Below are 26519 nucleotides of genomic sequence, written 5' to 3' on the forward strand. Positions count from 1 at the left end.
AAGGTCCAAAAGCATGAAAGGCAGGGCCAATTAGCAGATATCAAATTGAATTAGCAATTAGGAAACCTTATTCTAATACTGCTTTTATCCAGCAATGACTGATGTAGTCCTAATTAGTATGTTCTGTTGATACCTCTGTAAAATGGATCTAATATTTGCCTCTCCTTTCCTCCTGCCCCTGTGAAATGGATCTAATATTTGCCTCTCCTTTCCTCTTGCCCCTGTAAAATGGATCTAATATTTGCCTCTCCTTTCCTCCCAAGGTATTTTGTTTCTATTTTTGTTTGGTATTGTACTGGAAATAATGTTTGATTTCTACATTTCAGTTACAGCTTCAGTGTAAAAGGGAATCTGGTAAAATCATATCAAACTCATCTAAATCTCACTGGGCATAATGAAAGTAGGGAAAATGTTATAGCCATAGAGGTTAAAACTGGACTCAATCTGGAAGGAAGAAGCATAACTTGAGATCATTGCCTTGTGAAAAACTACTCTTAAGTTATACTGGAATATAGTGGGAGGTTACAGAATTCTCTTTTCTAGAAGCCATTTTCAAACACCTCTGTGGGCTAATAGGTCTGGGGATAGTAGTACCTTAAAGGACTGAACTAATTGGTTAAATGATAATATTCCTTTTTTTAAAGGATTTTTGCAGGGCAATGGGGTTAAGTGGCTTGCCCAAGGTCACACAGGTAGGTCATTATTAAGTGTGTGAGGACAAATTTGAACTCAGGTACTCCGGACTCCAGGGCCGGTGCTCTATCCACTCTATCTATTTAGCATTGGTTAAATGAATGAATTTGACTTGGTGTTGTCATTCCTGCCCACTCTTTGCCCCAGTGCTTGAGGTCTCTCTCAATGACACAGCAAATCCAGACGAGTATGCCTCTTAGGAATTTGGACCACAAGGTTTTCCCCAGTCTAACTGCCAGCAAAAGGGCATCCAGTGCCGTCCCCGCTCTCTCTCTTTCCTAATCGCTGCTCTCAAGTCCTCCTCATCGCTTTCCCCTCTAACTCCCGTGGGTCGCTTCCTATTGGCCAGCCCGAGGGAGGGGTCCGTGAGATAATAAACTCCGGCTAAATTCATTGCTTGTTGCTCACTCCCGCCCTTGGCCCAGCTTAGCCCGGCCTCTGGAGCCAGCAAGGGCAGGCGGATGATGTGTGTAGGAAGGCGGGAGGGGAACGGTCTTCCAGAACCCTTTCCTCATTTGCCCTCTCTTGTGTCCCCGCCACCCCCTCCAGCGGAATCACAAAGCTCCGTCCCAGTCTTAACGGAAAAAGGCGGCCGCCGAAATGACTCGTCCTTGTGCGGCTGCCAGGCGGGGCCAGGGCACCCAACAGCCCCTGTGGCAGAGCCAAGACGAGACGGGCTGGGGGAAAAAGGGGCGGAGGCAAGAGGCTTGCGATGAGGGCACTCGCACGTGAGAGGCACGGCCACCTGGCCCGGCCTGGGGGCTGCCGGCCCCGCGCAGCTGGCCCCAGGCGGGGCCACGCAGCCCTTCTCCGCCTCGGCCCGCCGGGCTCCAGCCATCCCCCTCGTCTTTCCCTCTTCTCCCGGGGTCCCTCGGGAGCCCTCCAGCCCCCCCGGGCACGCACCTTCCAGCCACCTCCCCACCCCCCCAAAGAGGCCGAAAAGAGACGAGCTCATCCTGCCCCGGCCTTCCCGCCCGGTTCCCACCCCCCCCTCCCTCCTCCCCTTTTCGGCCGCACCGGCGCCATCCTCGGGAGTAGGCGCCCTCGCTGCCCCCGACCCGGCTTCTGGTGCAGGATGCTCGTGAGATGCAGGCACGGGATGCCACGCCGCGAGTCCCGGGGCGAAACGGCCAGGGGATCCCCGGGGCAAAACGCCCCCCCCCCCAAGATGCCCGCCGGGGCCCTGTCCTGGCAGCAAGCACGCGGCCGCAGGAGCACACCCAAGGCGCTGGCAGGACTTCTTGCTCAGGACCCCCGCCCCCTCCCCTTGCCACCTACTCACAAAGCTGAGGCTGAGCCCCCGGGGCTGTGCGTGAGCGCCCTCCCCCCCACACACACACACAGCTGGGTGGGGGGCAGCTTCAGCTTTTTTTTTTGTCTATATATGGATTCCCCTCCCGGCACTTCAGTAGCTGGTATGTCACATTGTTCACACAATGGGCATTATTAGTACCCACACGCGGAGCCCTTCTCCTCAGGGGCATCTGCCAGCACCGGCGCTCTCCTTCCTCCTCCTCCTCCTCCCTGTTCCACCCCGTACTTACTTTACCTGGTCTGTAGCGCGGGGTGAAGTGGGTGGGCGCCCGACTCGGTGCGTGCCCCCCCACGCCGCAGCCGGTTCTTTCGCTGTCACAGGGTGAATGGATTTATTTATTTATTTATTTCCCTTGACGTGTCCTCGCCAGCCGCAGCCAGAGGAGGAGGAGGGAGGAGGAGGAGGAGGAGGAGGCGGAGGCGAAGGCTGGGAGGGGATGTGGAGGACTGATGAATGCCCTTGTGTATGCCTCCTGGCGCGTGTGTGCGTGCGTGTGTGTGTGTGTGTGTGTGTGTGTGTGTGTGGGCAAAGGAGGAAGGGAGGTCGAGAGAAAGAGGAAGGAAGAAGGCTTTCACGGGCCAAAAGCTTCCCACTAGCGCCCCAAACCTGCCCTGACTGAGCATGCCCATCTCAGCACTCCTGCAGACTTGCCGCGGACTCAGGGCATTCGCTCCCCGCTTTTGCCAGAATTTTGCGGTGAGCCGAGAGCCGGTCCTGAGGAAATCCTCAGGCAGGTAGAGAAATCATTAGAACAGCGCCAGGGCCCGACCTGCTTGGCCCAGAGCGTGGGAAACAGTTGTGTCGGAGGGCCCCTTCACTTCTAGCTGAATGAGATTAGGCCTTTAAGATCAGTAAAATGCGCCTTCTGAACAGGAAGAGGAGACACCTGGGACCTGGAATGGCAAAAGAGAGAATCCGTGGCTCTTTGGACGGTTCTTTAGTCACGCAACCGAATAATTCTAGGCATGGATAATGGAAGACACCTGGAAGAAAGTAAAATATAGGAAGAAAGGGAAATAGTTTGTAAATCTCCCTTCAGCTAATTCTGTCGTCACCAAATGATAGAATTCCTCCAAATGACATTTTTTTTTTGGATTAAGGGGGTCTAAGTCTGTGTTTAAATGGTGTATATAAGAAATTTCCTCTCCTGAGCCATAACAGAGACTAATCTCTAACTCAGTTCTCCTGAGTACTGAGAACTGAAGGGACTGGCTTACAGCTAATATGCGTCAGAAACAAGATTTGAACTCAGATCTTCCTTGTTGTTTGTCTTTCATTCTCAAACATCAGGGAAGTAACGCCACGACAAGCACAACAATTTGATTTGAGTGAGGGAGTGCTGTGCTAACTCAGGACAACTGGAAATGGTCTGACCTTTAGGTTTACAGGTCTCTGGCAGTACGAGGACTGAAGTGATATGCTCACAGCTAATATATGCCACAAACAAGATCTGAACTCAGATCTTCCTTAGGGCACAAGTGACTGACTAAATCCCCTGCCATTCTTATTGCTGTTCAAACCTTAGAAAAGGAAGAAATGTAGCTAACTGGAAAACAGAAAATTACCTGAATATTAATTTATTTTTTTTTAGTTCAAAAGCAAACCCCATGTTTTAACACCCCCCCCTTTAAATGAAATAACTTTTACAATTTCTCCTGACTTAAAGGAAAACTTCTTTTAGAGAAGATGGAAATTGAAATGACAAATATAATTTTCTACACCTGAGAAAGTCAGGTTTTCTGTTTTATCTTTAAGTTGTTCACAAGACAAAATATAGGACTTGAATTAAGGATATAGATTCCTTACAAATTCCTATCAAAGAATGAGTGGTTTTGCAAACTATTTAATAACTGCTCATCATGACCTTAAAATTAAACTTTGGACTAGTTTTGTTTCTGGTCTGTTTCCAAGAGTTAAATAAACAAGCTAGATTTGGGAAAATAGATACAGAAATGAATAGGGCATCCAATCCTTATAAACAGGATTCCCTATGCGGTTACTTCTCAAGGACTCAGAACTCTAGGAGTGAGACTGAAGAGCAGCAACAGCTGTTTTCCACGGAACTACTGTCCAAGAGCACTGCATTTTCTTAGAAAACAAGTACAACTAGAATGTCTGGATGAATTTTGTAAACATTCAGCACAGTAGCTCAAAAAAAGAACTTGTAAGGTCAGCTGCGTATGTGTGTGTACATGTATCCATATATATGCTTACATGTGTGTGTATATATCCACATACATATCCAGATGTATAAACATACACACATACAGATGTGCATACTTATATAAAGGCATATAATAAACTAACACTTTCATAGTGTTTGCTTGTTCAAACACTGTATTAAGTGATTTACAGTTATTTCATTTGAATCCTAACACCACTTGAGGAGCTATGTTCAACCTCATTTTACAGATAAAGAAACTGAGGCAAAAGTTAAATGATTTGTACAATATCACGCAGCTAAGTGACTGAGGTCAGATTGAAAGTGAGGATTTCTTGTCTCTCTGCCCCGTATCTACTATATCACCTAGCTGCCTACTTATGCCCACATATATGTAGATGTGTATGTATCTACCTTATATATGCACATATACATATATAGATGTCTCTATGGACATGTCTGTATATGAGAAATTATTATACTTTTTATCTATTTCCTCTAGTCCATTTCCTTTATTTTTTCTTTCTTGCCTGTTACTTGTCCTATCTCTCTTTTTAAAACATTTTTTTCCTCATCCTCTACTACTTAGCCAGTAGCTTCTAAGATCTCATAATTCTTTGCCTATTAGAAGTAGCTGGTGACTCAGTAAATAAAGCTGTAGGCCTGAAGTCAGAAAGACTGAATTCAAAGGTGACCTCAGATGCTTACTAGTTGTATGATGCTGAATAAGTTATTTTATCTTTCTTCTATATACTTCTTCAGAAACTTTAACAGTAAAACGGGGTAATAATATAGAACCTACCTTGACAGGGATGAAGGGAAGATCAAATGAGATGGTATTTGTAAATACTTGGAACACAATAGGCACTATATAAATGCTAATTCCCTCACCTACTGAATCCTGAAAAATCACTAGTCATATCTAGTCAATCTTTGGCTACTATTTTAGTAGTGTTATCCCAGGACTCTTAAGCCTTGATCTAGTCTACTACTGTTGATCTAGAATTAATCATAGAAGATGACTTCTCAAGAATAAGATATGTAAGGAACTGAAAAAGTGAAATCTGAGCATTTTGGTTTATTAGCAAGGCTAGTAGTTAAATAACAAATTGGATCCAGGGAACCTCAGTAGGCACAACAACTCCAATTTGTGCAGTTACCAAAGTTTTCTTATAGTCAATAATGAGGAACAATCAAGGAATATTATCTTGAGCAAAAAATTTTGCTTCTTCCCTCTGATTATCCAAGCACAATAAAACTACAAGATACTGACCATAAGCTGTTCCAGAACATTTTATGATATTTCCAAAAACAATTTTGACCAGCATTAAAGTTCTCTGTTCTTGGTAAAGCTTAACACTAGATGAATGAAAGGCGAGGGAAGCCAAGGTGACAGAGAAAAAGGCAGGGACTCACCTGAATGTTCCCAAATTCCCCTTCAAACAACTTTTAGATAACATCTCAAAAAAATTCTGGAACAGCAGTATACACAAAATGAGACAATTTTCCAGTCCAAGACAACTTAAAAGATAAACAGGAAACATCTATCCCACTGCAGTGACAGGAGTGCAGTCCAGTGCAGACTGGGCCCCAGTAAATAAGAAGCAGGCTTTGGGGGACTGAATGAATCAGGAGAAGCAGCTTCTAGACCTCCTAACCCCCAAATGGTAAAGAAGTCAAGAAACTGGCTATTAGGGCTCCTTTTGTTAGTATTGAGTTCAGGACTCTCTTGCACCCCATCTTGATCTTGCATCTTGATCACAGTCCCAAATTACAGAACCAGGGCAAGGAAGAGAACTAGCACACTAGAGCTTCCAATTGTGGAATGGAAAAGGGTGCTTTTGAGCCTTCACTGACCAGAGCACAGGCCAGGGGAATATGGGTACACTATCTCCTTATAATCTAAGCTGCAATGGGCTTAAAGCCCATTCATGCAGTGTTATTTCAGTTTATTATTATTATTATACTCATTGGTTACATTGTAGTCATAAATAAATATTAAATTCTATATGCAGTGTTTGACAAGTTTTTGCTGGGTGATGCAATCCAAAAGGTTGGACGTTCACACCTTAGATCATATTACCTCTTACAGACCTTCAGAACTTGCTTTGAGAACAGTAGTCAGGAAGATCTGACTGACTGAAAGTGAGAGCTTCACTTTATTTATTTCTATATCTCAATTGAAATTTTTTTCTATTTTTCCAATTACATGCTATGGTAGTTTTTCAGCCTTCATTCACTTGCAAATTTATTACTCATGTTTTCCTACCAGTCTCCCTTCCCTCACCCCTCCTCATGGTGATGAACAGACTGGTATAAGTTGTACATTTGTATTCATGTTAGCATGTTGTGAAAGAGGAATTAGGACAAATGGTAATGAAAAACCATTTGAAAGGAAAGAAAAACATAAGGGTATTAAAGGTGGTATTCATTCAGTTTCCATAGCTTTTTCTCTGGATGTGGATGGCATTGTCTATAGCAGGTTTATCCTTGATCCATCATGGTTGATCATCTCACAATGCTGTTGTTAATATGTACAATGTTCTCTTGGTTCTGCTCATTTCATTCAGAATTAGTTCAGGTAATTTTTTCAATGCTTCTCTAAAGTCTGACTGAAGACTGGGGTCCAGTCTGCCCTGGACTGCATTCCACTCACTGCAGTGGGACATAAATTTCCTGCCTATCTTTTAAGTTGTCTTGGGCCAGAAAATGGTTTCACCCCATCCCATTTTGTATGTACTGCTGTTCCAGAATTTTTTTTTGAGCTGTTACCTAAAGTTGTTTGAAGGGGAATTTGGGAGCATTCAGGTGAGTCCCTGTCTTTTTCTCTGTCACCTTGGCTTCCCTCACCTTTCATTCATCTAGTGTTAATCTTTAACATAGTATTAAAAGTCAAAAAATAGACTTGAAAATGAGTAAATAACAAAGAACCAGACCACAGAAAATTACTGAGGTGACAGAGAAGATTAAAATACAAACTTAGAAGAAGACCTGCAACATACAAAGCTTCAAAAAAAAAGAGAATTGGTTTCATGCCCCAAAATAATTCATAGAAAAATTCAAAACTAATTTAAAAATTACTTTAAATCAATAAAATTTAATAATTAATAAATTAAATAATAAAATTAATAAAATAAAATTCATTTAAAGTAAGAGAAATTGAGGAAAAATTGGGAAATAAATGAGACTGATGCAAGAATATCACCAAAAATGAGCCAACAGCTTGTAAAAGGAAGCACACACAAAAAAATTGAATATATTAATATTGTAGTAGTCCAAATTGTAACAGATATGCAAAAATCTCCTGAAAAATTTAAAAAATAAAATTGATGAAATGGAAAATGAGGTAGAAAACTAACTGAAGAAAAAATCCATTAAAAATTAGAATTGGTCAGATAGTTCCATGAGACATCAAGAAAAGGTAAATTAAAATGATGAAAAATATAATATGTGAAACATCTTACTGAAAAATAAGTGACCTGGAAAATAGATCCAGGAAGGATAATTAAAGAATTATTGTACTACCTGAAATCCATGATCAAAAAAAAAAGGACCTAGATTTCATTTTTCTTTTGTTTTTTTAGGTTTTTTGCAAGGCAAACGGGGTTAAGTGGCTTGCCCAAGGCCACACAGCTAGGTAATTATTAAGTGTCTGAGACTGGATTTGAACCCAGGTACTCCTGACTCCAGGGCCGGTGCTTTATCCACTACGCCACCTAGCCGCCCTGATTTCATTTTTTTAAAGAAATTCTGAAGGAAATTGACCTTGATATTTTGGCACCAACGGGCAAAATAAAAATAAATAAATTCCATCTATCACCTTCTGAATGAGATCGAAAAATTAAACCTCCTAGGATTATAGCCAAATTCCAGAGCTCCCAGATCAAGGAGAAAAATATTGCAAATAGAAAGAAACAATTTAAATATCATGGAGCCACAGTCAACATAACCTAAGACTTAGCAACTTCTACATTAAAGGATTAGAGAGCTTGGAATATGATATTCCACAGGGCAAAGAAACTAGGATTATAACCATCATAACCAAGAATCACCAAAACTAACCATATTTCTTCAGTAGGAATTATGTATATTAAATGAAATAGAAAGACCAAAGCTGAACAGATAATTTGCTATCCCAACACAAGAATCAAGAGTAGCAGAAAAAAGGTAAACAGAAAAGGAAAATCATAGAGTTCAAGAAGGTCAAGCGGTTTTCATTCCTCCATGAGAAAATGATATGTGAAATTCCTAAGAACTTTCTTATTAAAAGAACAGTTAGAAAGATTATATATAGTCAGAGGAAAAGGGTGTGAGTTGAATATGATGGGATATCTAAAAAAATAAAATTAAGGGGTGAGAAAGGAATGTATTGGAAGAAAGGAAGAGGTAGAATGAGTTATATTAAATTCACAAAAAAAAAAAAGAAATATGAAAGGAATTTTGCAGTGGAGAGGAAGATGGGAGAGTTGGAACCTTACTTTCACCAGAACTGGCATAAAGAAGGATTAAATATACACACATATTCAGTTGGATATAGAAACCTGTCTTATGGGGAAGTAGGAAGAAAGGGGGTAAGTGAAGGGAGGTGCTGATAGAAGAGAGGGCAGATTGGAGGGGGCAATATTCAGAAACAAAACACTTTTGAAGATGAACAATATGAATAAACAGAGGAAGGAAAGGCCTCATTTTTCAAATATATATAGAGAACTGATTCAATTTATTAGAAAATATTCACTGCCCCCCCGCCATGATATATGACCAAAGGCTATGTACAGGAAGTTTTCAAATGAAGCTATCAAAGTTATCATATATTTATATGAAAAATGCCCTAAATAACTATTGATTAGAGAAATGAAATTTAAAATAATTCTGAGGTACTACCCCACATCTATTAGAGAGGCTAAGATGACAGAAAAAAGGAAATGAGAAATGTTGGAGGGAATGTGGAATAATTGAAACACTAACATATTATCAATGAAGTTATGAACTGATTTGATCATTCTGGACAGGAATTTGGATCTATACCGGAAAGTCTATAAAACCATATATAAACTTTAACTGAATAGTATTACTATTAGGTCTATATCTCAAAGAGATAAACAACAACAACAAAAAAGAAAGACTCTTTCCTAGGCAAATATTTATAGCAGATCTTCCAATCTTGGCAATTACTTGGCAATCAATTACGGAGTGGCTAAACAAGTTGTGGTGTATAATTGTGATAGAATATTTTTAAACTTATTAAAGGAGAAGATTGTTCTCAGATAAAGCACAAAAACCTTAAATGAAAGACAAGACAAGCGAACCAGGATTTGATTCTTAATTTAGTTTTGAGAACTTATTAATACAACATACTTATGGCTATATATCTCATTAGAAACATTTGTAACTCAACCATACACACACATATACACACATATACATATATATCCTTTAAGAGGAAAACATTTTTGTCTGTTTTATTTCTTTCCTATGAGGATGTCATTATATCAGAACGAAATACTTCAAGGATGTAATTTTATGCAGAAAAATAGTAGTAAACTAAAAGTCATATATTTAGTTGTTTAGGATATGTATGGACAAATTCATTCTTTCATACTTGTATCCTTTTATTCAGAGATGTTTAGAATCAATATACTAATTAACAAATTCATTATTCCAACAGCAAATACTTCTAGAGTTTGCCTGCCATGATTATAGAAATTTGCTATTAAAGAAAGAGGAACATGGTAATGATATTAGGATTTTCCCTTCAAGGTTACCATACACCACAATAAGGGGGAAACTCCCTTACCTCTATTTTATTCCAAGCAAGATTTATATTTAATAGCCAATATATAGCAAAATTACATATCATTCATCACATTTAGAATTAACCAGATGGGAAAATTTCCTTTTCAAAAAGAAAAGAACACAGTGGGGAAACCGGATCAAAGGACTTCTACATCAATCCACACCAAGGTCAACCTTTCAACTTTCCAAAACATGGATACTGTTGCAGTTCTCAGATTGCACTTTTATTGAGCAGCACTTGATATTTCCCTTGAATGGTGAATTATTAGTTTAATAACACATCAATCAACCATGCCTAGATTCAAAACTTTAAAAAAAATCAAATTATAGTCCCATTAGATTTTACCTTAAATAGTAAAATTTCACTAATCACAATTTAGGACTAATATTATCTTCTCATTTTAATAACAATTAACAATGAACACTTTAAGAACATTTAATTTATCCTTCATTTATAAATTAAGAAAAATTTCATTTTGAACACTTACATTCAATATCTAATAACTGACACCTAACACCAGAGAAAATGATGACTATAGTAAGTTCAATCTGTATTGCCTATTCACTCTTGGGGAAATTTGAAATTTTTGAAACAAAGGATCACTGTCACCAAGTGTGGTTACATCTTACTAACAGATAAAATTTTGTAATTTAAGTTTTCAGATTTCTTACCATAATTGTCTAACAGCTCTATATATAATCTAACATCTAGATTAAAATTCTTTCAGGATTTTTGATATAATAGTTTCTTAAATTTAACAATGTAAGAAAAAGATTTAGAAATGTAGTGTTATATATTTAAAACATAAAAAAACTTATTATCCAGCAGGTGACACCAATCAGTTGAATGCATTTCCAAATTTTTTTAATATAGCAAATCATTCATTTTATTATTGGCATTTTTGTATCAATTGCATTAAAGACTGAGAGAGTACTTAAAATTACTAACATTTTTATAGTGCTTGCCACGTGCCAGTCCCTGTGCCAAGCATATTATAATAATTTAATCCTCACAACAACCCTGGGAGGTAAGTGTTATTTATCATCTTTGCAGTTTAGGAAACTGAGGTTATTAAACAATGGTAAAGTAAATTGCTTAAAGATCACCCAGATTTTTTTTTTTTGGCAAGGCAATGAAGTTAAATGACTTGTCCAAAGTCATACAGTTAGAAAGTATCAAGGATCTGAGACCAAATTTAAACTCAGGTTCTCCTGTCTCCAGGGCTGGAGTCACCTAACTGCTCCAGGATACACAGATTTTCATTAGATTTTTGACTTTCCACATCTGTCTTAATAAAAGAACAAATCTCACTGAAAATAAGATCTCATTATATTTTAGTTTCAGAACAAATTTTAACCAAGTCATTCCAAATTTCCCAAGGGTCCACTGTTTCCAGTTAGCTCATATAAAAAAAAAATCATGATAGCTCTTTTTTTTCCCTTTTAAATTCACCCAATGGACAAATTCATTCCTTTTGTTTTTTCTCAACCTAACCTCAAATGAGTTTCTTCAAGGGGACAGATAAAGGGTGCATTTCACCCTTCCCCAAGAGTTTTCATTTATAACCCCAGGAAGGTCAAAAAGAATCAGATATGTAAGTTGGTACAGCTTCTTATTAAAAAAGAATAAGGTAACAGTTTTTTACAAAGGTTATACCAGATCAAAGAAAACAAAGTCACCTTCACAAGTCAGTTAATTAGTTGTCTTTTTTTTTTAACAAGGCAATATAACCCCATTTGTCCAAGGACACACAGCTATGTAATTATTAAGTGTATGAGGCAGACTTTGAACTCAGGTCTTCCTGATTCCAGGGTCAGTGCTCTAACCTAGCTATTCTTAGTCAATCAGTGTTTTTAAAGCTTTCACTAAGTATCTTTATCAGATAGGATTAAAAAAAATGGGTGAGCCCTTAAAATGATTGGGGTTGGGGAAAGGAAGGAAGGTACTTTTCAAAGAAGGATTTTTCAAAAAGTTCCCAAAATGTTTCTTATTTCAATGGAATTAACCTTTGTCAAATCACTTTCTTTATTCTAAACGCTTCTCTCCATTTTACCCTTTACTCCCATAATGAATGCAAAAGGCTCCACATTCCTTTCCCTTCTCCACTCATTCTCCCATTTCTACTTAAACCTACACTCTGGCAATTAAAAAAATTTCCCTGCTTGAGTTCATCTCATCTCATTTCCAATCATATACTAATCACACAGTTTCCTGAATCTACACCTTACTATGTTACCTAAACAATTAAATCCTATTGAACCATTCAAACTAACATCAGGTTTCTTTATATTCAAGTACTTCTGCTGCACTACAGGAACAAGAAGAAAATGTGCACTTAATTTCATCTTCAAACTTCCCAAGTCTATTCATATGCTTTGGCAGTTACCAAAATACAATAAACCTTTTATAATTTAGTCACAAATTTTAATTTCTAATTTATGATACTCAATTTGCTTAGAATGGTAACAAAAATTCCCTTCCTTTCTTATCTCAGTAACTTTTCTGCTTCCCCTATTTAGCCAGTTAGAAATGGAGAGAGACTATCTTTCTGAAGGCTTAAATTTTCTCAGAGAAATATATATTTCCCCCCTTTGGTTGATCAAGTCAAAGGAAGAAGCAAACAAAACACATTAAGTAAACATCAGTAGACAGATACTTGCTAGCAATTTTTTTAACTTATCTCCCACTGAAAATTTAATAAAATGTAATCAAAATTCCTAAAAGCAAACTCGCAACCTTTAATTTAGTTCATGGCAAGGTTGTGGTTCAAAGAATAATAACTTCAGGTCTTGCTGTTTGAATAATTTGATCTTTATCTTGTATTTGCACTTCTGTATGTATGTTTATCTTTGTCTTTAGTATGTATTAAAACTTCAGTGACTTCAACTCAGCTCAAGACTTTATATTTATTCCTATTATGTTTGATGAAGGTTACATTGTAAAAGAAATCTTCGACCAAAATTGTATGATCCTTTGCCAAAATAGTTTAGGGAGAGTTGTTGAGTAGGTATAAATTAATTTAGGGTCATAGATCATACATAAATCAGGATCAGACCTTAGAGATCATCTATTTTAATTTTCTCATTTTTCACAAAATATGGTGTCAAAGGTGAGGATGTCAGAGATAAGAGTTCAACCAGTATATATAGACTGAAATCCAGTCTTTTCTCCACTGTAGCTGCTTTCTGATTTTTCTTCTGAATTCTTATTTCATCTTCAAAATATTGACAATACCTCAATCTTTCACATTTTTGAAATTTCCCACTTTTATGTTGCATTCTACATTTGAAATTATATTTGATTAGGATTTTTTTGGTAAGGCAACGAGGTTAAGTGATTTGCCCAAGGTCACACAGCTAGGAAGAATTATGTGTATGAGCCTGGATTTCAACTCAGGTCCTCCTTACTCCAGGGTTGGTGCCCTATCCACTTTTCTCAATTTTCACAGAAGTGACCATTGCTTTTAAAAATCTATGATAGCATAGAATAATGTCTGAACAATCTGGAATGTCTTCAGAGATGGAACCAGTGAAGTGAGTGTTTATGATTCATGTTTATTATTTACTAGCTAAGTTTAGAGAGACTCCTAAATAGAAGGGTTTTTTTTTTAGGGTTTTTTGCAAGGCAAATGCCTAGTGTTGTAGGAAAAAAAATCCTAATCATTGACTCCATATAGATTAGACTAGTTTTCCTTAAAGTTATTGGAATATTGAGAACCCTAAAATATAAATGAAGAAACTATTTGAAACAGTTAACAGCTTCAGCAAAGTAGCAGGATATAAAATAAACTCACATAAACCATCAGAATTTCTATATAAGAACAATAAATCCCAAGGAAAGAGAGAAATTCTACTTAAAGTAACTGTAGATAACATAAAATACCTGGAAATTTGCCTCCTTAAGGCAAACCAGAAAGTATATGAACTTAATTACAAAATACTTTTCACAAAAGTAAAGTCTGATCTAAATAATTGGAAAATCATCAATTATGTTAGTCCTAGTTAATATAAGAAAAATACAATGCTACTCAAATTAAGTTACTTAGCGCCATACCAAACAACTAAAAAACTATATTTAAATGACTAGAAAAAATAGAAACTAAATTCATCTGGAACAACCAAAGATCAAGAATATCAAGAAGCTTGATGAAAAAAAAAAAAATACAAAGGAAGGTGGCCTAGCTGGACCAGATCTAATACTATATTATAAAGCAGCAGTCTTCCAAAATGTCAAGTACTGGTTAAAAAAATAGAATAATGGACCAATGGGTCAGAATAGGTACAAAAGAAAAAAACAGTAAATGACCGTAGTAATCTACTGTTTGACAAACCCAAAAACTAACTTCTGGGATAAGAACTCACTATTTGATAAAAACTGCTGGGAAAAATAGAAAATACTATAGAAAAACCTAGGCATAGACCCACATCTCACACCCTCTACTAAAATAAGGTCAAAATGGGTACAGGACTTAGATATAAAGGGTGATACCACAGACTAAAAAAACAAGATAAACTCTCTCTCTCTCTCTCTCTCTCTCTCTCTCTCTCTCTCTCTCTCTCTCTCTCTCAGTATATATATCTCAGATCTAAGGAGAGAGGAGAAATTTATGATCAAACATGTAATAGAGGACATTGTAAATTATAAAATGGATGATTTTGACCATATTAAATGAAAAAAGATTTTTTGCACAAGTAAGACCAATACAACCAAGATTAAAAAAGAATGCAGAAATCTAGGAAAACTATTTTCAGAGCTAGCATTCAGATAAGGACTCTTCTAAAATATAGAGAACCAAATCAAATTTATAAAATCAAAAAGTCATTCCCCAGTTGATAAATGGTCAAAGGATGTGAATGGGCAGTTTTCAGATAAAGAAATTGAAACTATTTACAGTCATATACAAAAATGCTCCAAAGTATTATGGTAGAGAAATGCAAATTAAAACAGCTATGAGATTGACTAAGATGAGATTCTGAATGCAGAGCAGAGCATACTATGTTTACCTTTTTAAAACAACTTTTATGTTTTTCTTTCTTTCTTTTTTTCTTTCTCCTTAGTTCTATTTCTTCTTTCTCAACATGACTAAAATGGAAATGTGTTAAACAGGATGTTAGATGCACAACTTTTACCAGACTGCTCCATTGGGAGGGGGGTTGAAAAATGTGCAGCTCAAAAATTTCCCAATGGATGACTGTTGAAAAACTACTATTACATGTAATTGGAAATATAAAATAAAATTTAAATTGAATAAAAGTGTTTGGAATCATCCATCACTCACTCATCACCTGAGTGAAAATCATTCACAGAGCACTTCAATAGCTCTTTAGCAATTGTGTAGTGGATAAGAGGCAATTCAGTCAAGGGAGCTTCTATCTTCTGAATCAACTCGATCTGTACTGCCTATCCTAGTTAAATAACATTCTCTTGCTGCACCTTAATAAATCCTCTTTTGTAATTTATTTAATAAATAACATATGTGTTTGTCATTTTGTTTCAGAATTGAACCTAAATTACAAGGTATGGATTAGGTTAGCCTAGCTCACAAGGTCTTAAAAAGCTGGGTTATTCTTATGGATAAGATGGAAAAATATTAGAAATATATGGGTAGTTAAGTAAATTTAGATAGATTCATTGACTGAACCTACAGTTTATTTACTAATGATTCAAAATCAATGTAGAGAGAGGTGGAGTCAAGATGGTGAAGTAAAGACAGGGACTTTCTCAAGCTCTCCCCCAAACCACTCCAAATACCTTTAAATAATGACTCCAAATAAATTCTAGAGTGGCAGAACCCTAAAAAAGATTGAGTAAGACATTTTTCCAATATAATTTGGAAGGTCACCAGGAAGGGTCTGCTGCAGCAAGGTGAGAGAGGAGCACAGGACAACATGGACTGGGTAGAAGCAAACCAATCCCAGAAATCCAGAAGCAAGAAGCAGAATTACTAGGTTAATGGCAGTGGTGCCGGTTTCCAGACCTCTCAGCTTAGAGACTATCAAGGATAACTTGGAAGATCAGTAGGAAAAGTCTGCCACATCAGGGACAGAGTGGAGTAGAGATCAGCCCAGGTCTCAGCAGCACAGACCCAACCCCAATAGACCAGGAGCAGACCTCGAGCTATTGAATCAGCAGCAGCAGCTGCTTCAGGAGCTCTCAGCCCATGGAAAGAAAGCAGATTGGAAGGAGATTCAGGGATCTCTTTTGACTGAGGCAGAACTCTGTTGCTTTGCTCATACTCAGATCTGGGTTGCAGTCTGGGGCCCCAGGTCCAGAAAGAGTAGGAAAAGCACAACAGAACCTACTGCCACAGCTGAGCAGGGACCCTCCTCATAGTTCCAAGGCAGAACATTGTGCTTCTGGTCACCCACAGACTAGAACATAGTTCAGAAAAGTAGTCATAACCTCTCTTTAGATCATAAAACCTTGGAAGAATTGAAAACATGCAGTTCTCTAGAAAACAGCTGCACCTTCCAACCTGGAAGCAGAGTCGCACCTTAACAAAGAATTAAAATTAAGTTACAGACTGGGAAAATGAGCAAACAACAGAAGAAGAAAAAAAACAACTTCTGACCACAGATTGTTACTATGGTTATAAGGAAGATCAAAAGACACTCAGAGGAAGATGACAAGCTCAAATCCAAAGCCTCTCAGAAAAATATGAATTGGTCTTGGAACATGGAAGAACTCAAAAAGGATTTTGAAAATCAAGTGAGGGAAGAAAAGGAAAAATTGGGAAGAGAAATGTGATGCAGGGAAATCATGAAAACTGAGTCAGTAGCTTAGTGAAAGAGATACCAAAAATACTGAAGAAAATAACATCTTAAAAAACCAGTCTAGGCCAAATGGAAAAAAAAAATCCAAAAAAAAGTCAATGAGGAGAAGAATGCCTTAAAAAGCAGAACTGACCACATAGAAAAGGAGTTACAAAAGCTCACTGAAGAAAATAATTACTTAAAATATAGAATGGATCAAAGGGAAACTGATGGTTTTGTGAGAAATCAAGAAACAATAAAACAAAACCAAATGGACGAAAACTAGGAGAAAATGTGAAATATCTTATTGGAAAAGCAACTGATCTGGAAAATAGATCCAGGAGAAATAAATTTAAAATTATTGGACTACCTTGAAAGCCATTATCAAAAAAAGAGCCTAGACATCATTTTTCAAGAAATCATCAAAGAAAATTGTCCTGATATTCTGTCCTGATAGAAGTAGTGGGTAAAATAGAAATTGAAAAAAAATCAACAATTACTTCCTGAGAGAGATTCCAAAATGAAAAGCCCCAGGAATTTTATTGCCAAATTTCAGAGCTTCCAGATCAAGAAGAACATTTTGCAAACATCCAGAAAGGAGCAATTTAATTATCACAGAAACACAATTTAGGATAATTCAAGATTTAGTAGATTCAACATTAAGGGATCATAGGACTTGGAAGATGATACTTTGGAAGACAAGAAAAACCTGGATTACAAACAAGACTCAACTACCAAACAAAATTGAACATACTCTTTCAGGGGAAAAGATGAATATGCAATGAAATGGTAGGCTTTCAAATTTTCCTAATGAAATGGCCAAAACTGAACAGAAAATTTGATTTACAAATATGAGATTCAGGTGAAGCATAAAAAGGTAAACAGGAAATACAAATCAGATGTGTTTACAGTACCTTACTGTAAAATTTGATTGAAGTATTTGGTCATAGGCTATGTGTCATCTTCCAACTTTTGCATGTCACAATACTTCCCAAAAATCGCCATTCAATTTCTTTTGCCAACAAGTGATTTTTTAAAAAATAAATATTTTGTTTTCCAATTATATACAATAGTAGTTTCTACCTATCATTTTTTGTAAGGTTTTGAATTTTACAATTTTTCTCCCACCCTCTCCTCCCTCTCCCCACCCCCTCCAACAGAAGATAGTCTGATAATCCTTACATTGTTTCCATGCTATACATTGATGAAAATTGAATGTGTTGAGAGAAAAAAACATTGATCAAAATTGAATGTGTTGAGGAAAAAATGAAATATTGGAGATAGCAAAATTATATAGTACATAAGACAACTTTTTTTTTTAATTGAAGGTAGTAGTCTTTGGTCTAGAGTTTTAACTCCACAGTTCTTTCTTTGGATAAAGATGGTATTCTCCATCTCAGACACTCTAAAATTGTCCCTAATTATTGCACTAATGGAATGAGTAAGGCCATTAAGGTTGATCATCATCCTGTGTTGTTAAGGTATACAATGTTCTGGTTCTGCTCATCTCGCTCAGCATCAGCTCATGCAAGTCTTTCCAGGCTTTTCTGAATTCCCATCCCTCCTGGTTTCTAATAGAATAATAGCGTTCTATAATGCACATATAACACAATTTGCTCATCCATTCCCCAATTGATGGACATTCACTGATTTCCAATTCTTTGCTACCACAAACACAGCAAGTGATATTTTGAAACCATAATGGGGGAAGACAGAGTAGAAAGGATGTCTGTTGTCCAGAAATATGGTTATAAGGGCCTGAACTAGCATGGAGGCAATATCAAATGAATGGGGTGGGGCGAATATATAGAAGATGTTACCAAAGAAATGTTGTCATTCAATATTATGGAATGAGACTTTGTCATGGGGAACAAGGATGACATCTAAGTTTAGAGCCTGGGTGACGGGGAAAAAGATGTTAACTAGGAAGAAGTGAAAATTTGAGGGGAAAAGATGTTTAGTTTTTTTGATATGTTAAATTTAAGATGCAAACAACTCCTCACATTCAAAATACCCTTCTTGTTCATGCTGGAAATTCAAGGGATATTCATGCACTTATTCACATTACTGATCAGCATTACCTTACTCTATTTCTAGCCTTGACTGGTTTACCTCTCCTTAGGCCCACATGCTGGTATGCGCTCTTCGCAGCTCAACAAATTCATCTTGGATTTAGTTGGAGAATGGGTTAGCATAATGTATAGTGCAGCTCAGAACTCCCAAACTCAAGAGATCTGCCAGACCCAGCCTTCATGTTTGGTACATTTAAGTTAGCTGGCATTTTAAATCAGTGATTTGAATAAAGGCAGAAATGGCATTTTTTAAAATTTTTCAGGTGACACACATCTAGGAGGGATCATTAGGACCTTAGGTGATCTGAAAAGATCTCAAAGCTGGTTCTAATCTATGATACTATTTTACAACTCAAGTGAACATCAAAAACTATCAAATCCAAGCTCCTCATTCTATAAATAAGGAAATTGAGATACATTGCCTTTAAATGTTGTGTCTTAAGTTATAAAGATACATTTAGAGGTAAGCCTTAATCCTAGCCCTTTGATGCTAGAGCCAAAATTTTTTTTACTTTATTATAATTTCTGTGTGTGTGTGTGTGTGTGTGTGTGTGTGTTTAATTGATTTCAAATGCACAAAATGAAGTAGTGTGACTTGTCAAAAGATTGAGAAAACAATCTTATTGTATTGTGGCCCAGGTAAGCCACATCTAGAGCATGACATTGAGGTTTTGTTATGATATGTTAGTTAGGATATGGACAAATTTGGAATGTGATGATGAAGAACTTGAAATCATGTCATGGTTAAAATATGTGGGATTAGAAGGGACATTATCCTGCAGAATAGAATTGAATAGACTTGTTAACTTCAAAGGGTAGATCTAGGAATTCTCTGTGGAAGTTGCAAAGAGATAAATCTAAGGATGATATAAGAAAACATTTCTAAATGATTAGAGCTCTCCAAAGTGCAAATAGCCCTTGAAGATAGTGTATTCTTATCTTTCTAGATTTCTTAAATCAAGAAATGGAGGACCACCTTCAGATCTATAGTAGAGTGCATTCTTCTTCATCTAGAACAAGGATCAAGGCTGGACTAGATGTTCTATAAGGTCCCTGGCAACTCTGCAATTATATAAGGTTGCATTTGTGATAAGATCTTATAGCATTACAGCAGACAAAGACAAGTGGTAAATAACATGAAAAACTATGTGTTTCATATGTGAATGATTTGAAGGTGGGGAAAAGAATGAAGAAATGAAATGATCTTGGGTGATGTGTAGTGAGGAAGTGTCCCAAATTCCCGACATTCTTAGCCCTAGTGAAAACAGAACAGTAACAGCCATCCAGTGGCTACCCACTGTGAATGAGATTGTAGCTAGCTAACAACTGTGAAGAAGATTGCTATGACTGATTTTACAATTTATATACACAGGATAAATAGGTTTTTTCCCCCTACTAGAATCAAATCTCTAATATAGGTGTGTGTGTGTTCATATGTGTGTGTGTATGTGTGTGTTTCTTTGAAAGTGTTATCTAAGTCCTCTCAAAGCATTTGGAGGGATCCAAAGGTTTTTTTGTTGTTTTTGTTTAATATAAAACATAAGGAACAAGACTATAATTATAATAAATGCAGCAATAATGTGGTTTTCAGTATCTGCAGAAAAGCATAGGGACTTGAGAGTTATTTTTATCAAAATATATGATTGTTTATATTCAGAGAATCTCTTTATGAATCCTCATTTAGAATTCTGCCCTTTTGAGTTTTTCTTGTCTCCTCTTTATTTTATATCACCTGTGATATGAGTTTTATTCTTTTTGGGGGGATTTACTCTTTATGAGAGAACTATACATTGCTTAATCTGTTCAATTTGATGAATACTTATTAAGAAACTAGGTGGCATCAAGGAGGACCTATGTTCAAATTCTTCCCTACTAGTACATGATGTTGGGAAAAGGCACTTAATATCCCTCATAGTCATCTGTAAATTGAAAATAATAGCACTTACCACACAGAATGCTCTGAAAAGTAAATGTGATAAAATTTTAAGAGTACTTTTCATACGTTAGTTTGCTATATAAATGCTATTATTATCATTTATTATTATTGGTCCATACAGGGCACTGTTAGATATTATAAAGATATAAAAATAGCTATAATATGCATCTTGCTATCCAGAAGAAACATATAAATAAATAATAATGATATAAATGGGTGTCATACAAATAAAAGCAATTCAAGCTAAATTTTATATGAGAGTTAAAGGGAAAAAATTGATTTGGGCTTTTGAAAGAAATAGATCATGATGGGAGAAGATCCATAACAAGTATAGAGGTGTAGAGAGACATACAGAAGGACAGGCCCAGTGGAATGAGAAGAGGGGATGAAGGGAGCTCTAATTTAAATGAAATTTAGAGTATTTCAAAGGAAATAAGAAGATATGAAGCTAGAAAATTAAATTATGGAGCACCTCAAATACCAGGATGAGGAGTAAATAAATGGTATACTTGGAGCAATGTTTTAAGATTTCTCAAACAATGGTGAAGAATTGGCTAGAAAGAAGAAACCAGAGACAGCATTATAATGCTACTCGGGTAGCTAGGTGGCACAGTGGATAGAGCAGTGGCCTTGGAGTCAGGAGTATTTGAGCTCAAACCCCACCTCAGACACTTAATAAATACCTAGCTGTGTGGCCTTGTGCAAGCCACTTAACCCCATTTGCCTTGCAAAAACCTTAAAAAAAATATGCTACTCTTACATTATTTGAAGGCATTTAAGGTGAGGTACTTGGGGATATTTAGGATAGGACAAAAGATGTAAAAGTACCCAGAGGCTACAGATCATAATTCAATCATTTTGTCTCCTCATGTAATATATAACTCAGGGCACTCCATTAAATAATCTAGTAAAGTTTTGTGGAGCAAGCACTGAATTAGGAGTAAAACATTCTGGATTCTAGATTTTGGTTCTGTAATTTATTGGTTATATCATGGCTACCAATTCATTCAATCTCTCTAAAGCTCATTTGTAAACAGAAATAAAAGGGGTACCAACTAAATCATCTTTAAGGTCATGTTACATTTTATCATTATATTAATTGCATGGTGTAAACAATGAAGTTTTGATCTGTTCACAACTTGTTTCTTATAATTTGAAAGGGGAGTCTGTGGAGTTCAAAGGAATTTTTTATACATTTATGAGAGGTAGCATTTTTTAAAAAGTTGGTCTTAGAATCAGGGAGAAGTAGGTTCTGAGTTTACCTTTGATTTTTACCAGCTGGGGGTACATGCAAATGTGATTTAATGACTCAGTGGCCCAGGCAAGTCTTTAAAAATAGAAGTTACAGATTTGCTTTTCCTCTTCATCAGTTGGACAAGTATAGATAAAATCACAAATCTAGACTAACTACACTAACAAAAGGAATGACCTCTAACATTTATATAGCATCTACTCTGGATTATGGACTTTGTTCTAAGTGCTTTATAAATATTATTTCATTTGATCCTCACAGCAACCAAAGGTAGGTATTATTATCATCTTCATTTTACAAATGAGGAAACTGAGAAATGTAAAGATTAAGTGACTTGCCCAAGGTCACACAGCTAGTAAATGTCTAAGATCATATTTGAACTGAACCCTTTCAAACTCCATTCCTAAAGCCCTATCCACAGTGACACTAGCTGCCTAGGTGGTTCACGAACATATATATGAATGACCTATACAACTCAACCATACATATACACATATTTATGAATTCATTTTTCTGGATGATAAGAATATTGATCTGTTTTTTAAAAATTTAAACTGAGTCTAAATATTTGTTTCTGTCATTGAGATAGCAATACTAATGATGGAGGAGCAGTAGAACTCAGAAGGATTCAGACAGTAATGTTCTAACTTTGTCAAATGCCAGTTCTGTGACCTTCAATAAATAATCTAAACTGAACCTTAGTTTTATGTTCTTGAAAATAAGAATTAAGACAGCACCATCTACCTTACAAAGACTTTATGAGGATTGAACAAGTTGAGTGGTGTGATAGTATTTGGGAAAATATAAAATATATATATATATAATGCAGTATTGCTTTTACACAGAGTGAAAGATAATGTTTAACATACATTGCTTTTCAGACTAAAATCTTTCTTCTGTTCATGTAATCTGCCTGGTAACAATATTTCTTGCATGATCTGTACCTTTTCACTAGTCTGATTCTTTGACTTCTAAATCTGCTTTATCATCATTTCATCATGGCATCATTGATCACAGATCCCAAAGAACAATTTATTCATTGCTTAAAATTTTTCATGAATTCTTTTTAATATTTTATTTATTTTTCCAACTACATGCAACAGTAGTTTTTACCAATCAGTTTTTGGGCAACGTTTTGTGTTTTATATTTTTCCTTCTTCCTTCCCTTCCCTTCCTCCTCCCTCAACAGAATGAAACTTAATATAGGCTCTATATTTATGACCATGCTAAACATAGAGACATATTGATCAAGTTGTAAGAAAAGAATCAAACCCAGACAGAAGAAAGAAAATATTAGAAAGAGAAAAAAATGGGGGGGGGGCAGCCAGGTGGCCTAGTGGATAAAGCAACCAGCCTTGGAGTCAGGAGTACCTGGGTTCAAATCCGGTCTCAGACATTTAATAATTACCTAGCTGTGTGGCCTTGGGCAAGCCACTTAACCCCATTTGCCTTGCAAAAAAAAAAAAAGAGAAAAAAATGACATAATACATAAGATAACTTTTAAAAATTGAAGACAGTAAGCTTTGGTCTTCATTTAAACTCCGCAATTCCTTCTCTGGATATGGATGGTATTTTCCATCATTAGTCTTTTAAAATTATCTTTCATTATTATACTGCTGAAATTAATATGTCCATCATAGCTGATCATCACTCCATGTTGTTAGCATGTACAATGTTGTTCTGGTTCTGCTTCATAAATTCTTTATTCAGGTTACCCATTCCAAATGACTAAATTGGAGCTTGTTGGATGAGATTTACTTGGTTTTTATGATATCTTCCTGGTCTTTAGCTTCTACACATCATATTGGCAGGATGGTGGACTATATTGAAGAGTTTACTGGTTGTGTCATAGATAAGACTTATGGAAGTCCTTAAAATTTGAAGTGATGGAGCCAAAATAGAGGAGTATAGGCCAGGACACAGCTCAACTCTCCAAACATTCCCTTCCAAATCATTTTAAAATAATACCTGAAAACGATTTAAATAACTGGGCAAATATCAACTGCTCTTGGATAGGTAGAGCTAATATAATAGAAATGACAATTCTACCAAAACTCAACTACCTTTTTAGTGCCCTACCAATCAAAATTCCAAAAAATTACTTTAATGAGTTAGAAAAAATTGTAAGTAAATTCATATGGAGAAATAAAAAGTCAAGAATTTCCAGGAGCTTAATGAACAAAAGTGCAAAAGAAGGGAGCTTAGCCCTACCTGATCTAAAGTTATATTATAAAGCATCAGTCATCAAAACTGTTTGGTATTGGCTAAGAAACAGAGTGGTGGACCAGTGGAATAGACTAGGTGCAAAAGCAGGGGATGATTATTGTAATCTGCTGTTTGATAAACCCAAAGAGTCCAGCTATTGGGATAAAAACTCCCTCTTTGATAAACACTGCTGGGAAAATTGGAAGTTAGTATGGGAGAAACTTAGATTAGACCAACACCTAACACCCTTTACCAAGATAAGATCTAAATGGTTACAGGACTTAGACATAAAAAACAATACTATAAGCAAATAAGAAGATCAAGGACTAGTTTACCTGTCAGATCTATAGAAAGGGGAGCAGTTTATGACTAAGGAAGAGTTGGAGAACGTCACCAAAAACCAACTAGATGATTTCGATTACATTAAATTAAAAAGCTTTTGCACAGATAAAACCACTGTAACCAACATCAAAAGAAATGTAGTATATTGGGAAACAATCTTTACAACTAATGATTTTGATGAAGGACTCATTTCTAAAATATACAGAGAACTGAGTCATATTTTTTTTAAAAAAGCCATTCCCCAATTGACAAATGGTCAAAGGATGTGCAAAGCCAATTAACAGATGAGGAGGTCAAAGCAATCCATAGCCATATGAAAAATTGTTCTAAATCATTAATTATTAGATGCAAATTAAAGCTTCTCTGAGGTACTACCTCACACCTCTCAGAGGGTTGTGGGAAATCTGGGACACTATTATACTGTTGGTGGAGCTGTGAACTCATCCAACCTTATTGGAGAGAAATTTGGAACTATACCCAAAGGGCAACAAAGATGAGCATACCCTTTGACCCAGCAATACCACTACTAGGTCTATACCCTGAAGAGATGATGAAAAAGGGTAAAAACATCACTTATTCAAAAATATTCAAGGCAGCCCTGTTTGTGGTGGCAAAGAATTGGAAATCAAGTAAATGTCCTTCAATTGGGGAATGCCTTAGCAAACTGTGGTATATGTATGTCATGGAACACTATTGTTCTATTAGAAACCAGGAGGGATGGGATTTCAGGGAAGCCTGGAGGAGTTTGCATGGACTGATACTGAGTGAGATGAGGAGAACCAGAGAAACACTGTACACCCTAACAGCAGCATGGGAGTGATGTTCAACCTTGAAGGACTCACTCATTCCATCAGTGCAACAATTGGGAACAATTTTGGGCTTTCTGCAAAGGAGAGTGCCATCTGTATCCAGATAAAGAGCCATGGAGTTTGAACAAAGTTCAAGGACTATTCCCTTTAATTTAGGAAAAAAACCAGATATCTTATTGTCTGATCTTGTTACCTCTTAGACTTTTTGTCTCTTCCTTAAGAATATGATTTCTCTCTCATCACACTCAATTTGGATCAATGTACAATACAACATGGAAACAAGGTAAAGACCAACGGGGAGGTGGGGAGAGGGAAGTAAGATTGGGGGGGGGGGGAATTGCAAAACTCAAATAATATCTTTAATTAAAAAAATACCTGAAATCAAATTTTGGAGCAGTGGAAGTAACAACCATTCAGGAAAGAAATTTTTTTTCAAGTTTAAGATAAATTGGAAGGTCCTCAGAAGAGGTTTGTAATACAAGGGTGGTCTTAAACCCAGAGCACAGAAAGAGAACAAGGGAAGAGGCCATGGAGACACCAAGAATTCTCAGTCCAGAGATGAAATGGGGGTTAGAATACTAGTCAGAAAGAGAATATAGGGAAAACTTTTCTGGTGCTGCTTGTAACCAGAGCTGTTTGGCAAATCTATTACCCATAAGCACTTCTGGGTTACAGTACAGGATGGAGAGGAGTATTAGCACTTGTAGCTAAAAAAAAGGAATCAAATATTTTGGATCTACATTCAGAATCAAGAATTTGTGACTTTCATGGTAAAGGAGTGAAGGGCTTGAAACATAATATTGAAGGCAAAGGAGCTAGGATTATAACTATTCAAAAAACTGAATATAATCACTCAGGAAAAAATATTAACATTTAGTGTAACAAGAAGCACTTTCAAGAATTTCTGGTGGAGCTGAATAAAAAAATTTGTTGTTCAAATAAGTCTCAAGAGAAGCATAAAAAAAGGTAAACAAGAATGCAAAAAAGGTAAACAGTAAAGAGTAATCATAAAGGACTTGATAAAGTTAAACTGTTTGCATTCCTACATTGGAAGAAAATACATGTAACTCCTAAGCATTTTATCATTATCAGGGAAGTTAAAATGAGTTTCACAGATAGAAGGTATTGATATAAGTTGATTTTGTTGGAATGATCTCCAAACAAATAAATAAAAATTAAGTTTGAGAA

At 36.5% G+C, this 26519-nt stretch overlaps 1 protein-coding gene across 3 annotated transcripts in view; it reads right to left on the reverse strand.

Annotated features, from left to right (window-relative positions):
• Positions 1 to 26519, reverse strand: part of SLC16A7 (solute carrier family 16 member 7) — a 277627-nt gene that overhangs the window by 240516 nt on the left and 10592 nt on the right. For 2 of the 3 annotated variants that reach the window (XM_074226249.1, XM_074226248.1), the window contains exon 2: positions 2238 to 2991. The gene's annotated coding sequence lies outside the window, so the exon portion shown is untranslated. The remainder of the gene's footprint in view (positions 1 to 2237; positions 2992 to 26519) is intronic. The other variant, XM_074226250.1, reaches the window with a different exon arrangement.

This window comes from Macrotis lagotis, chromosome 2 (genome assembly GCF_037893015.1).
Source record: "Macrotis lagotis isolate mMagLag1 chromosome 2, bilby.v1.9.chrom.fasta, whole genome shotgun sequence".
Classification (NCBI taxonomy): domain Eukaryota; kingdom Metazoa; phylum Chordata; class Mammalia; order Peramelemorphia; family Peramelidae; genus Macrotis; species Macrotis lagotis.